Raw genomic sequence first — 17,505 nt, 5'->3', positions numbered from 1 at the left:
GGTACACAAAACGGGTCAGAACACTGATGCAGATACAAAGAAACAAAAATTCCAAATTTAAACAGATGCACAATCCCCAAGAATGGCGATCTTTTGCAGATGCTCGAAATTTTACGCTGACTTCAATACGACATTCCTATAACAGTTTATACAACGAAACTTTGTCTCGAAACCTGGCAGAAAATCCAAAGAGATTGTGGTCGTATGTGAAGTATGTTAGCGGCAAGACACAATCAATGCTTTCTATACGTGACAGCAATAGAGATACTATCGAAGACAGTGCTGCCAAAGCAGAGATACAAAACACAGCCTTCCGAAATGCCTTCACAAAAGAACAAGAAGTAAATATTCCGGAATTGAATCAAGATCATCTGCCAACATGAGCAGTGAAGAATCTTAAATGACATAATAAAAGCAAGTCTTGTGGCCCAGACTGTATACCAATTACGTTCCTTCCAGAGTATGCTGATGCATTAGCTGCACACTTAACAATCATAAACAACCGTTCGCTCGACGAATGATTCGTACACAAAGACAGGAAAGTTGCACAGGTCACACCAATATTGAAGAAAGGTAGTAGGAGTAATCCACTTAATTTCAGTCCAATATCGTTAACGTCGACATTCAGCAGATTTCTGGAACATGTTGAAAGGTCTCTGTTGGATTCCTTTCATGTTTAATTTCTTAAATCTGTTGCCATTTATGGAATAAATTCCTCTTCTAAATGAACTGTGGCGTTATCTGGGAGGAGACTGAGCAGTGGAACTTGTTACTTTTACACATAAACAAGAACGATCTGTCACACTACTACACTTTAAAGCACTGTTTATATGTAATTCTTATATGTAATTCATGTCACACAGTCTCATACGGAACCTACATCCACTTTCTTTTATATACTGTATATGATAAGATACTGTCATCCCCCTTCCCTTTTGTGTGAGAGGATGAATGAGCATATGTATTTCTAGTTGCATGCTTGAGGGTAGCAGACAAGGCTGTCTGCTAGAGAACAGTAGGACCAACGTCGGAACAGGTAGCTACGCTTCCCAAAAGCAAAGAGGTTTCTATCCTTAGTATGGTCCTGTCCGTCCGTTGTCATGTTGGTATAGGAAGCTGCCCCTCTGGCCACTTCCGTTGGTCTTTGTGAGCCACCCTCAGGAAGCACGCTTGGCAGTAGGCAGTTGCAGGGTGGCCGTGGCGAGCGTCTGAAGTGGTAAGATCTCCGGCTAAGCGCGTGTCTGTTAAGTCCGTAGGACAATGGATTTCTTAAGTTCAGCCTAACTGAAAATTTATTCACCTTTGTTTCAGGTTTAGGTCTAAAATATCCGATGTTATCTTAAATTGCAGCGCAGTATAATTCTCGTGTGAAGTTCAGATTATTTTCCGGTAGTTGCTTTGTTACTACTTTGTGAGTAAAGTGGAACTACGTGTTGATCAGTAACTCTAACTAAGATCAATCTTAAATGCGAATGCTTGTGTGATTATAACGTCTCGTCTTGACTATATTTTCAATATTGCAACTTTTCTTTATGTTCAGCCCACGTGGGGTGTACTTCGCGAGACCACTACCACGTGCTTATATAACTGTTTGACCCATCAGGTCAATAGTAAGACGTTAGTAACCAGTTCAAGGTTTTTCTTTTGTCAATTGCTTTTCGATCTAATGTATTTTAATTATCAAAATTATTGTGGAGTTACACTCTTTGTGTAAACCAAGTTGACCACGTGGAGCATGTGGTGTAATCATCAAAGTAGCCCTCAGCTATTCTTTTTGCGAAGACTTCACAAAGAGTTAATATGAATTTAGTATACCAGTGTGTGGTAATTACATGACGGACAGGATTGTGGTATGAACGTCATTTCTTTGGGTAAAAACTGAATCTGTTGGTTGTGGTTAATTTCTTCTTGCTTATGTTTCAATGTTCTTCGTGTGTTATTTTATGAATGCAGTGTTGTATGCAGTCTCCCAATCTTGGCTCCATATTTTATGTGTTCCGTAAGATTACAATCTCACATTTTTTCAATCGTAAATAAGGCACCAGCTCAGTTATAACTCACGTATAATATGCTGAAATTTCAATGAACAATCTTAAAATAAATTTCCAAATATAAACTGATTTCTTTCTTTTTATTTAAATTCTCCTTTTTATATATATATATTACCGGTTTTGTATGACTATTAAAAGATTATCATTAATGTTAGTCTGCTTGGTAAACCTAGACTAAATATCTGATGAAACAGTTGCCCAGTAATCCACGGTTAACGTCCCCAGAGAGATCACGGCTTTTAACCCACTTTCATTGTCAATTAGCACCGATATCAGCATACAAAATTAAAGTTACAATATTACACATCAGCATACAAAATTAAAGTTACAATATTACACATCAGCATACAAAATTAAAGTTACAACATTACACATGGCGACCCTGTCATGTGATTCCGCTAGACTCTGGAATCTCTGAAATGTTAGATTGCGAGCGTGTTATAATCTTAATTTTTTTTCCCTACAGCGATCAAACAACTTCTGCGTTGTTTCCGAGCAGACTTTCAAAAGATTCACGGCGTTGTTGATCGGGGTTGCGTTGTTTGTCTTGTTTTGTTTTTTATATTTGTGTGTTTTATATGTCTGTGTGTTTTTTATTCTCGCTTGTAAATTCCACTGTTTCGATCAAAGATAAAAATTTGTTTTGCTTGTGAAAAAGTGTGTACTAGGTTGGGTATCTTTCGTGTGACTGTCGTAATTTTTGGGGGACACATTTATTGTGATTAGTGTGTTGCGTACTGAGTATAAATTGCACTAATGCAAACACGTAACCAAGCTAAAAGTAAGCGGTCCAACAACTTAAGCAACATGGACCAAGGGGATAATTTGATTTCCAATATTAACGCGTCGGGCGGTTCCGAAAATGCAATGGGGAATACTTCAGACGAAATGCAAAACAGCACGAACGGGCTCACAGCAGAGCGAGAAATTAATTTGCCTCCAACTAACCAAATTGATTTAGCAGAACTCATGAAAGCCTTATTGCAACAAAATAAAGAAAAACACAGAGAAATCGATCCGCGAGCTAGGGGAACAAATGACGCAGAAATCAGAAAAATCGTTCCGAGAACAAAAAGAATCATCCAAAAAATCGATCCGCGAGCTAGGCGAACAAATGACGCAGAAATCAGAAAAATCGTTCCGAGAACAAAAAGAATCATCCGAAAAATCGATCCGCGAGCTAGGCGAACAAATGACGCAGAAATCTGAAAAATCGATCCAAGAGCTAGGCGAACAAATAGACGAAAAACTAATCCAGCAGACAAATAAAGTCGACAAGTCGATGCAGAGAGTGTCCGATGATATCTCACAAAGAACAAACAATCTGGCAAGTGAGATAAAAAGTGATATTATGAAAGAATTAGGCCGTACATTTGAACAAATCGATGATCGTCTGCAAGCCTTAGAACAGAGCAAGCGGAGGGGCGATGCCGAATCTAAAGAAAGCGAAGAACGGCTACTTAGGGATTTCCAAGAGCTGAGGGAAGAATGCCAAAGGGAGCACCAGCAGGTACTCTCGAGGGTCCAAGAGGCGGAAACGCATTGTCCCATGTCCGTTAGCAACACAATAGCGGACAACAGTTTAGCGATCCACGCGTTGGAACAGCAAGTAGAACAACTGAAGCAGACTGGGGCGGAGGACAAGAGACATATTGATGATAAGATTGCGGCATTAGCGGACATTGTAGGCATGATGAAGCTGACGGAAAGCGAGAACAATACTACACCGGTAGCGGCCGCAGAGACCGAAGAAGTGCGTTCGCTTCTGAGATTTCAGAAGGGACAGTTCGAAGTAAACAGGCAAAACAGAGCTGTAACAGGCGAATTACAAGAACGCGTGGCGCATCTGGAAAACCGCATGGCGTGTGATTCCGAACTCGTCAATAGCATTAAAAATAGCCATACGAACAGTGCAGAGAGGGACTCCGGCCACGAGGGAGATTTTGACGACAGGGAAGAATGTAATTTGAGGGGCAGACATGAGAATAATAGAAACATTCAAGGGCCTCGACAGGAGGGAATGCGGGGATTTGATTTCAAACATTTCCTTACGGTGAGAAAGTTTGAGATATTCCGAAATTCGCAAAAAGGAATACATCCATGAGCATGGCTCGAGCAATTTGAGTTCTGTCTTCCTCCCGACTGGGCAAGTTCACATAAGGTAGAATATATGTGTGGCTATTTGGAAGGCGAACCGGCTATTCGCATGAGGTCGGCAGCGCGTCACTGCAACTCCACTCGGGAGTTTCGACAAGCCTTTCTGTCCGCCTATTGGTCGGAAGCGGCACAAGATAGGGTCAAACATGGCATAATTATGCTTCCAAATTTGAACCAGTCTGGTTTCGGCAGCCCTGCACGCCTATTCGACCACATGCTGCAGGCAAATCAATTCCTATACGACCCATACGGGCCTGTGGAACTAGTCAGGATATGCATCACCAAATTGCCGATGCACTTGCGGCACGTCATTCTTGCGGGACGATGCAAAGAAGACGTGGAAACGTTTAAGACGCTTCTCCAAGAGTTGGAATACAATACAGGAGAATGCCCGCCTAATCAGGCACAAAGTTATTACGGGGCACAGCAGCGCGACCGCAGTCGTGGCCGTATTACCAATCAACGGCGTGACTGGTCGTCGCGTCGCGAACGGAATAGTAATCGGGACCGGCCGTATAGAAACTGGGGTGACAGTCGCGAACACAGGTGGAACAACAGAAATGATCGAGGACGTGGACAAGATCGTGAACGCTACAGGTACGGCAACCAGAATCGTTACTACGATGAACACGGTGGAAATAGGATTGTAGGCGGAGCACCACATGATGTTGAAATTCGGCCGGCCAACCCTAGTCATAATCCAGCAAATGGACATGAACAAAACCGGCAATGACTAATGATCAGCTCAGAAGGCGCCCAATCGGAACAAATGAGCGACATGGCAAATGAGTAAAAAGGGCAGTGAGGTGTAGAGAGGACGGTGAAGAGAAACAATTGATTAGTTTACATTTGTGATAAATGCATTTTTGTATAATATGTTGGTAAAAATAGTGATAAAGATGTTTCTATGTGATGGATTGAAGTGATGTTTTAATTTTTTTTCTTTCCTTGTGCAATTAGGATTTAGTTTGATTCAAACGTGAAGATAAAAGGTTTCTTTGTGAACGAGTAAAATGCTGTTTATGTTTTTTTTGTGTGTAAATTGAAAAGAGTCGCTCCTGAGGAAAGCAAGATCGTTGCTGAATTAGTGCATAAACTCAGGGGAATATCCGATCTGTGGGTATTATGGGTCTGGCAAACCCAGGTCCCCAGCTGTTAGTAGCTTTGTTTCCGATTTTCTGCTTTCAGTGCTACTATCTATCTATTACTATTCTATATCTGTCAGTATAAATGAGGATCTCTTACTATAGTATGCGTGCTGTATGAATATTTTAAGATAGGAGAACTCTGAGAAAGGAATGAGTAAGTTTGGAATCTTGAGAACAGGATGCGATAATACGATTGTTGAACCATTGGCTTCCAATATGCGATGATATGTTAATATTGATGATATATGTCTTTTTTGTTCTTTATAACTGAGTACGTAAAGTGCTGTCTGTGGATTTCGTAAGTATATTGATTCCCTTCAAGGTGAAAGAAGAATTGTGGTTTGTGTAATTTACGTGGCTCTGAAATATTATTGTGGTAGTCAAATACGAGCAGCTTTTCAGCAAATGGAGAATGGAACGGAAATATGGATCCTTTTTGTAGTCTTGATTGATGTTGAGCCAAAGCCTAAAAAATTATTCTGCGTTAATACTTGTCCTAGAAAAGCGACGTTTATGTGTTTTGCTGATGCTGTGAGCATTACAGCTTACTGTTTTCGCTGGTGCGGGATGCACTGCAGCCTATATGATTTGTACTGAGGAAATTTCCCTCTTGAAGGTAGAGGATGATTAAATAATTTTGATTATGGGAACGAAGGAAAGCTTGGTTTAAGGTAATAAGGATAAAGCAAAACATTTGTCATTTAAACTACAGAAGGATTCGGATCTTTTGTGTCTGTTGTAAGTTCAATATGTTAAGATGATACTGTTTTACAGAATAGAGGTGACCACAATTTTGCCATTCATGAGAAATGAATCCAGAATAACCACCACAGGCGAAATAACTGATTTGGAAGCGAAAGGTAACGCAAAGAAGGAACGAAATCGCAGCAAAATGGGTAAGAAAATGTAATATAACCTGTATAATGGAAATATTTTTAACCTTCTCAGAGTCATCTGCGTGATTAATTGTTGTGATAACGTAATTTTAGGTGAAATTTTCTTACTGTTTTATGTGTGAATATATGAGTATGATAAATGTATAATTGCGAGTCTCTTTTCAGGTGTGTGAACTGGTATAAATGTTTTGGCGTGTAAATAACCATTGTTCTTTTTAATGTGTATGTTTAAGGAAAGTTCCCCATATTTATCATGTGACAAGACGTATGCCACGAGCGTCAAGAAGAGGACGAATTAGAACAATGTTGTAGTGGTATATACATGGTGTTGAAATAGCATTGAAGTAGCTTATTGGCTTAACTAGTAGTGGATAGAAGTAGAATATTGAGTAATGCATGTTTATGGGTAGTTAGTTTGTAGAATAGACAACAGGTGTGCATGTATGTGTGTGTAAATAACATGTGAACCCTATGCTGTCCTGACCTATACTTGCACAAGGCATAATTCCTATTCATTTTAGTGAATTAATAAATAGCATTTGATTTATTAAAACGTAAGTGAACCACATTAGTGATGTGGATTTAAATATTATATTGTCAGTTCATTTAAATTTTTATTTTTATACTGTCAAGTCATTTCACTTTTATTTTTTTACATTGTCAAGTCATTTAAATTTTATTTTATATTGTCGATTCATCTAATTTTTTTAATTAAAAAAATATTAAGTCTCACTTTGTTCTTAAAAATTGTGAAAGACAATACTAAGTGGTATTATGTATGACATTGTGTAATCACATAAGGATGATGAAAAATTTCTGTGAATGCAGTTGAGAACGTGAAAGCGAACCGGCAAAACTCTTAAGAGACAGCGGGAGCAGCCGGACTAGTTGTAAACTAGCGGGTTTCCCAGCAGGACACGCTGTCAGCCAGGCCACTTTGGGAGCGCGGCCGACAACAAAAGAAGGTACGCGGCAAACACTTTCCCTTGTACCTGGAGCTAATGGGCGGCCGCCCCGGGCGACCCTTCCTCGAGGCGATGATCTGAGATGGGCGAGCGGTCCACCGCGCGGAAATCCATCTACTGGCAATGCACCACACGCACGCGACCGTGACGAGACGGCCGCGGTGAAACAACACAAGGGATGTGGAGCCTTTTGACAGGTACTGCCCAGAGAAACTTGCAGACGTCAACGACGCCTATCGACATTTCCTGATGGATGCCTACTGTCAAGCGACAGTAAATCATGGTTCGATGTTCTCTGGTCGCTAAGGATGGCACAAAAGAAGAGCCATTAAGTGTCATCCTTGCCCAGGAATATCAAACCGGCGACCCAATTGAGGATAACCCAAGAATGTAACAACACAAAGGGCGTGGAGCCTTTTGACACATACTGTCCAGAGTAACTGGCAGACTTCAATGACGCCTATCAACATCTCCTGACGGATGCCCACTGTCAAGCGACAGTAAATCATGGTTCGATGTTCTCTGGTCGCTAAGGATGGCACAAAAGAAGAGCCATTAAGTGTCATCCTTGCCCAGGAATATCAAACCGGCGACCCAATTGAGGATAACCCAAGAATGTAACAACACAAAGGGCGTGGAGCCTTTTGACACATACTGTCCAGAGTAACTGGCAGACTTCAATGACGCCTATCAACATCTCCTGACGGATGCCCACTGTCAAGCGACAGTAAATCATGGTTCGATGTTCTCTGGTCGCTAAGGGTGGCACAAAAGAAGAGCCATTAAGTGTCATCCTTGCCCAGGAATATCAACCTGGCGTGTCAAACGAGGATACCGCACGAATTTGACAACACAAACATGGAACCAAATCGAGATGACGTGACACGGGAGAAACTTCATGAGAGGGCAGAGACGGCGGGATCGCACGAAACAGATGGACAAAAAAAATCCCTACTGACAGCTGCGGCGACGAACCCCCCCTCTTTCCCCTATATTGTGCCTCGGAACAGTGGAAGTACTGAGTGTGTCAGTGAACAGTGATTATACGGTTATTGGTCCAGTGCATATACGTGTGTTTCTGTCAGAGAAACTCTGACTCGTGTGTTTTGCAGGAGTTCGATTTATTGGTGTTTATTAGACTGACTCTTGTATTTTGCAGGTGTTCTATTTAACTTTTTTAGACTTTGACTCTTGTATTTTGCAGGTGTTTTATTTATAGGTGTTTTTTTTGTTTTAGATGTTGACTATTGTACTGTTTTATTTATCAATGTTTGTTTTTGTGTGATGTATTAGATTTGTGAGATTTTGTTTCGTAAATTCATTGCTGTGGCATTGCTTCGTTTATCAGTCAGATAGCTTTTTATTCTCATTGAACTGTGATCGATTAGCATTTGCATGGGGCATATTTACTGTGAGGAACCCCTTAAGGGTAACAATCACATAATTATTGTAGTTTCAGTATAATGACACAGTGCTCATTGTTTGCTAGCTAATTGAAATACAGTAGAGTGATTAAATGAGTGCCACATAGTTATTTTAATTCTACAAATTATTAGTTTTATACGATATAGAATTTTTTTGCGATAACCGCTTTGTAAAACATGTTTTTTCTCTTATCATTTTGTTGCTTTTGCAGATTGTGCATTGTTATGTTCTGCTTTTTAATACCAATGTTATTTGATGTTCTTTTTTTAATTGCTGTGGCACCTTTGCTATTTTCATAAATTTTGCTTGTTAATAAACAGTCATAAATTTTCCTGTGGTCAGTTGGCTCTTGCAATGAGCAAATACTTGTGAACTCCATAAGGGTAACAACCAGAAATTGTTTTCATATTAATGACACAGGAACCATTGTTTTTACTTGCTGACCGAATTAGGTCTACACTACCTTTTAAATAGGTGTCACAGATTGTGTTTTTTTCTGTTAGAAATTGGTAGATTCTAAAGATGTGTTGAAATTATTGTGTTTTAGCAAGTAGCTGGTGTCCTTTTGCCTTTTCTTTTACACTTTTGGTTTAAGTAGGGTGTGAGAAGCCTGCTTGGGAATGTCCTAGCATGGCCAGAAAATTCCCTGCACAGTCTTTTCCCGGAGCGTTGAGGTTATGAAAGGTCTCTGTTGGATTCCTTTCATGTTTAATTTCTTAAATCTGTTGCCATTTATGGAATAAATTCCTCTTCTAAATGTACTGTGGCGTTATCTGGGAGGAGACTGAGCAGTGGAATGTGTTACTTTTACACATAAACAAGAACGATCTGTCACACTACTACACTTTAAAGCACAGTTTATATGTAATTCTTATATGTAATTCATGTCACACAGTCTCATACGGAACCTACATCCGCTTTCTTTTATATACTGTATATGATAAGATACTGTCATCCCCCTTCCCTTTTGTGTGAGAGGATGAATGAGCATATGTATTTCTAGTTGCATGCTTGAGGGTAGCAGACAAGGCTGTCTGCTAGAGAACAGTAGGACCAACGTCGGAACAGGTAGCTACGCTTCCCAAAAGCAAAGAGGTTTCTATCCTTAGTATGGTCCTGTCCGTCCGTTGTCATGTTGGTATAGGAAGCTGCCCCTCTGGCCACTTCCGTTGGTCTTTGTGAGCCACCCTCGGGAAGCACGCTCGGCAGTAGGCAGTTGCAGGGTGGCCGTGGCGAGCGTCTGAAGTGGTAAGATCTCCGGCTAAGCGCGTGTCTGTTAAGTCCGTAGGACAATGGATTTCTTAAGTTCAGCCTAACTGAAAATTTATTCACCTTTGTTTCGGGTTTAGGTCTAAAATATCCGATGTTATCTTAAATTGCAGCGCAGTATAATTCTCGTGTGAAGTTCAGATTATTTTCCGGTAGTTGCTTTGTTACTACTTTGTGAGTAAAGTGGAACTACGTGTTGATCAGTAACTTTAACTAAGATCAATCTTAAATGCGAATGCTTGTGTGATTATAACGTCTCGTCTTGACTATATTTTCAATATTGCAACTTTTCTTTATGTTCAGCCCACGTGGGGTGTACTTTGCGAGACCACTACCACGTGCTTATATAACTGTTTGACCCATCAGGTCAATAGTAAGACGTTAGTAACCAGTTCAAGGTTTTTCTTTTGTCAATTGCTTTTCGATCTAATGTATTTTAATTATCAAAATTATTGTGGAGTTACACTCTTTGTGTAAACCAAGTTGACCACGTGGAGCATGTGGTGTAATCATCAAAGTAGCCCTCAGCTATTCTTTTTGCGAAGACTTCACAAAGAGTTAATATGAATTTAGTATACCAGTGTGTGGTAATTACATGACGGACAGGATTGTGGTATGAACGTCATTTCTTTGGGTAAAAACTGAATCTGTTGGTTGTGGTTAATTTCTTCTTGCTTATGTTTCAATGTTCTTCGTGTGTTATTTTATGAATGCAGTGTTGTATGCAGTCTCCCAATCTTGGCTCCATATTTTATGTGTTCCGTAAGATTACAATCTCACATTTTTTCAATCGTAAATAAGGCACCAGCTCAGTTATAACTCACGTATAATATGCTGAAATTTCAATGAACAATCTTAAAATAAATTTCCAAATATAAACTGATTTCTTTCTTTTTATTTAAATTCTCCTTTTTATATATATATATTACCGGTTTTGTATGACTATTAAAAGATTATCATTAATGTTAGTCTGCTTGGTAAACCTAGACTAAATATCTGATGAAACAGTTGCCCAGTAATCCACGGTTAACGTCCCCAGAGAGATCACGGCTTTTAACCCACTTTCATTGTCAATTAGCACCGATTTCAGCTTACCAAATTAAAGTTACAACATTACAATGTATTGTGTTCGAACATGATGAATTACCTCGAAGAAAATGGTCTACTGACACGCAGTCAACATGGGTTTAGAAAACATCGTTCCTGTGAAACACAACTAGCTCTTTATTCGTATGAATTGTTGAGTGCTCTTGACACGGTATTTCAGATCGATTCCGTACTTCTGGATTTTAGGAAATCTTTCGACACTGTACCACACAAGCGGCTTGTAGTGAAATTGCTTCCTTATGGAAAATCATCGAGTAAGACAGAAGTGATTTCTGGCGTTCCCCAAGGTAGTGTTATAGGCCCTTTGATGTTCCTTATCTATATAAACGATTTGAGAGACAATCTGAGCAGTCCTCTTAGGTTGTTTGGAGGTGAAGCTGTCTTTTATCTACTAAAAAAATGAACAGAAGATGGAACAAATTGCAAAACGATTTAGAAAAGATATTTGAATGAAGCAAAAATTGGCAGTTGACCTTAAATAACGAAACGTGTGAGGTCATCCACATGAGTGCTAAAAGTAATTCGTTAAACCTCGGTTACACGATAAATCAGTCAAATCTGAAGGCCGTAAATTCAATTGGATATCTAGGAATTACAATTACGAACAACTTAAATTAGAAGGAACATATAGAAAATTTTGTGGGGAAGACTAACCAAAGACTGCGTTTTATTGGCAGGACACTTAGAAAATGTAGCAGATTTACGAAGAAGACTGCCTACACTACGCTCGTCCGTCCCCTTTTAGAATATTGCTGCGCGGAGTGGGGTCCTTACCAGATAAGAATGACGGAGTGCATCGAAAAAGTTCAAAGAAAGGCAACACGTTTTGTATTATCGCGAAATACGGGACCGAGTGCCACTGAAATGGTACAGGATTTAGGCTGGACACCACTAAAAGAAAGGCGATTTTCGTTGCGACGGAATCCTCTCACGAAACTCGAATCACCAACTGCAGCCGGCCAGTGTGGCCGAGCGGTTCTAGGCGCTTCAGTCTGGAACCGCGCGACCGCTACGGTCGCAGGTTCGAATCCAGCCACGGGCATGGATGTGTGTGATGTCCTTAGGTTAGGTTTAAGTAGTTCTAAGTCTTAGGGGACTGGTGACCTCAGCTGTTAAGTCCCATAGTGCTCAGAGCCATTTGAACCATTTTTGAACCAACAGCACCAATATTTTGTTGACACCTACTTACATACGGAAAAACGATTACCGCGATAAAATAAGGGAAATCTTTCTGCGTGCTACACGAGATTGGAATAGTAGAGAAATGTGAAGGTGGTTCGATAAACCATCTGCCAGGCCCTTAAAACAACTTCATGAATCCAAAGGACCTTTCATGTCAGCAGGAGACTTCTAACTGGTGAATGCTCTGTAATGGTGTGGGGCATGTGCAGTTGCAGTGATATAGGACCCTGGTACATCTAGATAGGACTGTGACGGGTGACACGTACGTAAGCATCCTGCGTGATCACCTGCATGCATTCATGTCCATTGTGCATTCCGACGGTCTTCGACAATACCAACAAGATAACGCGACATCCAAAACGAGAAAAATTGCTACAGAGTGGCTCCAGGAATACTCGTCCGAGTTTAAAGACTTCCGCTTGCCACCAAACACGCCAGACATAAGGATTATTGAGCATATCTGTAATGCCTTGCAGCGTGTATCTATGGACAGCCCTGCCGGATTCACGGTATCTGTTCCCTGCGGCACTACTTCAGACACTAGTCGAGGCCATGCCACGTCGTGTTGCAGCACTACACGATATTAGGCAGGTGTACCAGTTTCTTTGGCTCTTCAGTGTAGCTTCAACTTGTAATACGACGATATAAGTTCCCTATTGAGCTCAAAATTACACGGAGTATGACACAGAACCACAAAAATCTATCAAATTATTTTGCTGAACAACAACGTGCCTGACACTGTCAAACCTCATGGTGAAACTTGCACCAAACGACATCCTGGTCAGCTTTGATGTTGTTTCGTTATTTGCGAAAGTGCCACTCCTCTGGAGCACATTGGTTCCATGTTCCCGCAAGACATCGAAAAGCTCTTCAATGCTTGTCTCACCACGCGCTATTTCACGTGGAATGGCGATTTCTACGAACAGCTGGAAGGCGTCGCCATGGGTAGTCCTCTCAGTCCAATGGTGGCCAACTTCTTTATGGAACAATTCGAAGCACAGGCACTGGACTCGGCGACTTGCAAACCTAAGGTGTGGTACAGGTACGTCGATGATACTTTCGTGGTGTGGAGCCATGGTGAAGAACAGCCCGGTGACTTCCTAAGACACTTGAAAGCCTCCATGCCAACATAACATTTACCATGGAAGTAGAAAAGGACTAGAAACTGCCATTTCTAGATGTGTTGGTCACAAGGGAAGGCGAAAAACAGGAACACAGCGTGTATCGAAAACCGACACACACGGACCGATACCTGCACAAACTGTCAAACCACCACCCGAGCCAGAAAAGAGGCATGATTAGTACGCTCGTAACGAGAGCAGGACGAATATGTGAGCCGCAACACCTCAAACGAGAAATGCAACACCTGGGAAAGAAATGGGTACTCCACAAATTACATTAGAAGTGTAAAAGAGCCAAACACTCGGCGAACTAAGGAACCAGAAAAAGAAATGTCGGGTACGGCCTTTCTGCCATACATTCCCAGAGTGACGGACAGAATCGGCCGTATATTGCGCAAACATGGCGTAAAGACGATTTTCAAACCGACAAGGAAGATCAAAGAGTGTCTTAGATCGGCGAAGGAGAAAAGAGATCCACTTGCAATGTCGGGAATATACCGTATACCATGCACATGCGGAAAAGTTTATGTCGGAATGACTGGACGATCAATTAACACCAGGATCAAAGAGCATAAGCGACATTGCAGATTGGGGAGGTGGAGAAATCGGCCGTGGCAGAGCACGCACTGAATGAGACCGACCACGTAATAAAATTCGCCGACACGGAAGATCTGGCTGTAGAGAAGCACTACCACACGCGCTTGTTCAGAGAAGCTGTAGACATACAAAAGCACGCGAACAGTTTGAACAAGAAAGAGGAAAGCCTTAAGGTAAACGGATCCTGGCTTCCCGTACTGCAGCGAACGACCGTCGCAGGTAGCAAGAGGAGAACCGCACCGGAAATGACCGCGGAGAAGCCCTCGGACGTTGGCGCGCCAGGTACGTTGGCGCGGCCACGAGCTCGGCTCCAGTTCACCACCGGCAATGGAGGGTGAAGCTTTGACAATGCCAGCCACTCGTGCTGGCGAAACGTCAGAAAAATCATTTGATGAACGTCGGCTGAAGAACCAGAGACAGAAGCCAATAGGCAGTTTGTCAACAAGTGGCCACGAAAGCCTTAACAATTTTGTCTCATGGTGGTACTGAAGTTGCCGGCTTTTCATGGTCTAACGGCCAAAAAACGAAGTTGTCAACTCATTGTCAACTGACAGAGAGAGATGTGAGGGTTCCCACTTTCACCCTCATACCGAATTATATACCAACTTAACCTACGTAGGAAGAAGCGACATGTTGGTTGCCTTCTCTAGGTACGTACACTTTCGCACCTTTGACAGCAAACCACTCGGTGATGCAGGACGCCTCCGAAGCAGTGTCTGCCACAGGAGACGGGTGAGCATGTTCGTGACGCTTCCGTGCTTACTAAATTAAGCTGTAACTAACCGCGCTGCTCCTCTTCGGATCTTACCTTCCTCCACTGTCCCTCCTCTGGTACAGATCCCAAACTGGCCAGTAGTATTCAAGTATTGCTCGAACTAGGAGCTTGTAAGCTATCTCCTTTGTCGAGGGGCACCATTTCCTGAGAATTCGTCCTGAAATATCAGAACATAGCGTGGACGAAGGCTAGGAGACGTGTGAGGGCGAAACCAGCATAGGCACATGCTTTTTCCTTAAGAAATTACATATTTATTTCAAAATATGTCAACAATCAGAATGATAATTAAAATCACAATCTTCTGTGACACCTGATATATAATATTGAACAGCAAGTTTCCCATACATAAGCAGTCCATAAGACAAGGAAAATATCAATTTAAACAATAGTCTTAACTTACACAAATAAATTTAATACGGAGAAACATTAACTGAAATAAGTACTGTTTATCACAATAAGTAGGCCGAAGTATCAGCACGGTTTCAGAAAACATCGTTCTTGTTCAACGCAGCTAGCTCTTTATTGACACGAAGTAATGGGCGCTATCGAAAGGGGATCTCAAGTTGATTCCGTATTCTAGATTTCCGGAAAGCTTTTGACACCCTTCCTCACAAGCGACTTCTAATCAAGCTGCGGGCCTATGCGGTATCGTCTCAGTTGTGCGACTGGATTTGTGATTTCCTGTCAGGAAGGTCGCAGTTCGTAGTTATAGACGGAAAATCATCGAGTAAAATTGAAGTGATATCAGGTGTTCCCCAGGGAAGCGTCCTGGGACCTCTGCTGATCGTGATCTGTATAAATGACCTGAGCAGTTTTCTTCGGTTGTACGCAGATGATGCTGTAATTTACCGTCTAGTAAGGTCATCCGAAGATCAGTATGAGTTGCAAAGCGATTTAGAAAAGATTGCCGTATGGTGTGGCAGGTGGCAGTTGACGCTAAATAACGAAAAGTGTGGGATGATCCACATGAGTTCCAAAAGAAATCCGTTGGAATTCGATCACTCGATAAATAGTACAATTCTCAAGGCTGTCAATTCAACTAAGTACTTGGGTGTTAAAATTACGAACAACTTCAGTTGGAAAGACCACATAGATAATATTGTGGGGAAAGCGAGCCAAAGGTTGCGTTTCATTGGCACTTGGAATATGCAACAAGTCCACTAAAGAGACAGCTTACACTACACTAGTCGTCCTCTGTTAGAATATTGCTACGCGGTGTGGGATCCTTACCAGGTGGGATTGACGGAGGACGTCGAAAGGGTGCAAAAAAAGGGCAGCTCGTTTTGTATTATCACGTAATAGGGGAGAGAGTGTGGCAGATATGATACGCGAGTTGGGATGGAAGTCATTAAAGCAAAGACGTTTTTCGTCGCGGCGAGATCTACTTACGAAATTTCAGTCACCAACTTTCTCTTCCGAATGCGAAAATATTTTTTTGAGCCCAACCTACATAGGTAGGAGTGATCATCAAAATGAAAGAAGAGAAATCAGAGCTCGAACAGAAAAGTTTACGTGTTCGAATTTTCCCGCGCGCTGTTCGGGAGTGGAATGGTAGAGAGATAGTATGATTGCGGTTCGATGAACCCTCTGCTTAGCACTTAAATGTGAATTGCAGAGTAATCTGGTATATGTAGATGTAGATGTAGAAGTCATCCTTACCCTCGGAGGGGCCACTCTTGGAACTCAGTAGACATGTGTTGAAGTAACCCAAAATTTTAAAAGGCCGTATGGTCCTTAAATAAAACCCACGGAGGTACACAGTGGAATTAAGTAAAGGTTCATAAATTAATTACACAAAAACTAAGAACCAGAATTAATCGTCCAAGAAAGAGTGCAAATTTACAACTTTTAGTCCGCTAATCTTCCAGTAAGTTACAAAAAGTGTGTATCCAAGTTAGTCCAAGCTGACTATCAAGAGCAGTGAATTAGAGATGGAATTTAAACCTCCAAAAACATAAGTACAATAAATGTACGTAAATTCAAGTACAGAAACAGATTCTTAGATGTGTTACGTTAGATCACAAGACAGTACAAGCTCGAAAAGGGAGTCCCTTAAACCCACCCATCACATAGAATATACGGAAAAATTAACTTGTTTAGCAGCTGCAGCTAGATTCAAAACTCCGGAGAGAGCTAACGGACACAGAAGACGCCCTCCGGGTTCATGCACAGGCCGAGGTACAGGACCACGTACACGCTCGCAAGCGCCACACCAGTTACAATGTCACGGCCCAGAAGCCAAGGCTGTCAACAAGTAGAATACACATTACGACACTAAAGTCAAGAGCTCTGGCAATATGGTCTTCAGGCCTTTCACGACTTAATAAGCCTTAAAGTAACGTAAGGTTCGCTATATAATTACATAACTCTAAGTTAAGTGTAGGAGGCATAATCCTTTTAATTACAAGCAGAAATATTAACAGAATATTCCGTCGGTTCTTGGTAGAACAACATTATAATAATAAATGAAAAGCGCCAGTTTGCTTTTGTTCTACAATATTATTTTTATTGCTAACCGGTTTTCGGCTTACAAGGCCATCTTCAGGCATTTACTGAGTATTATCACCAAAGAAGTTAAATGTTAGCAGACAACATTGGAAGAGAAGTTACACATCTAGAGTGAAGTAGAAACATACAGTGAGTAACATCTTTGCAATGAAATAGTAAAAACTGAACAGTACATAAATAACAATGGAGTTGACAGGAAAATCTTTAGCACAAAATAAGAATAGCATGCCTACATAACAGATTCTATTGATAAACAAAACTATTGAAATAAGATAAAATTAGCACTAGGCAAGGCTGCATCAAG

Source organism: Schistocerca cancellata, chromosome 7, assembly GCF_023864275.1.
Source record: "Schistocerca cancellata isolate TAMUIC-IGC-003103 chromosome 7, iqSchCanc2.1, whole genome shotgun sequence".
Taxonomy (NCBI): domain Eukaryota; kingdom Metazoa; phylum Arthropoda; class Insecta; order Orthoptera; family Acrididae; genus Schistocerca; species Schistocerca cancellata.
The sequence above is the reverse complement of the archived record's forward strand: the minus strand, read 5'-3'. Positions refer to the sequence as shown.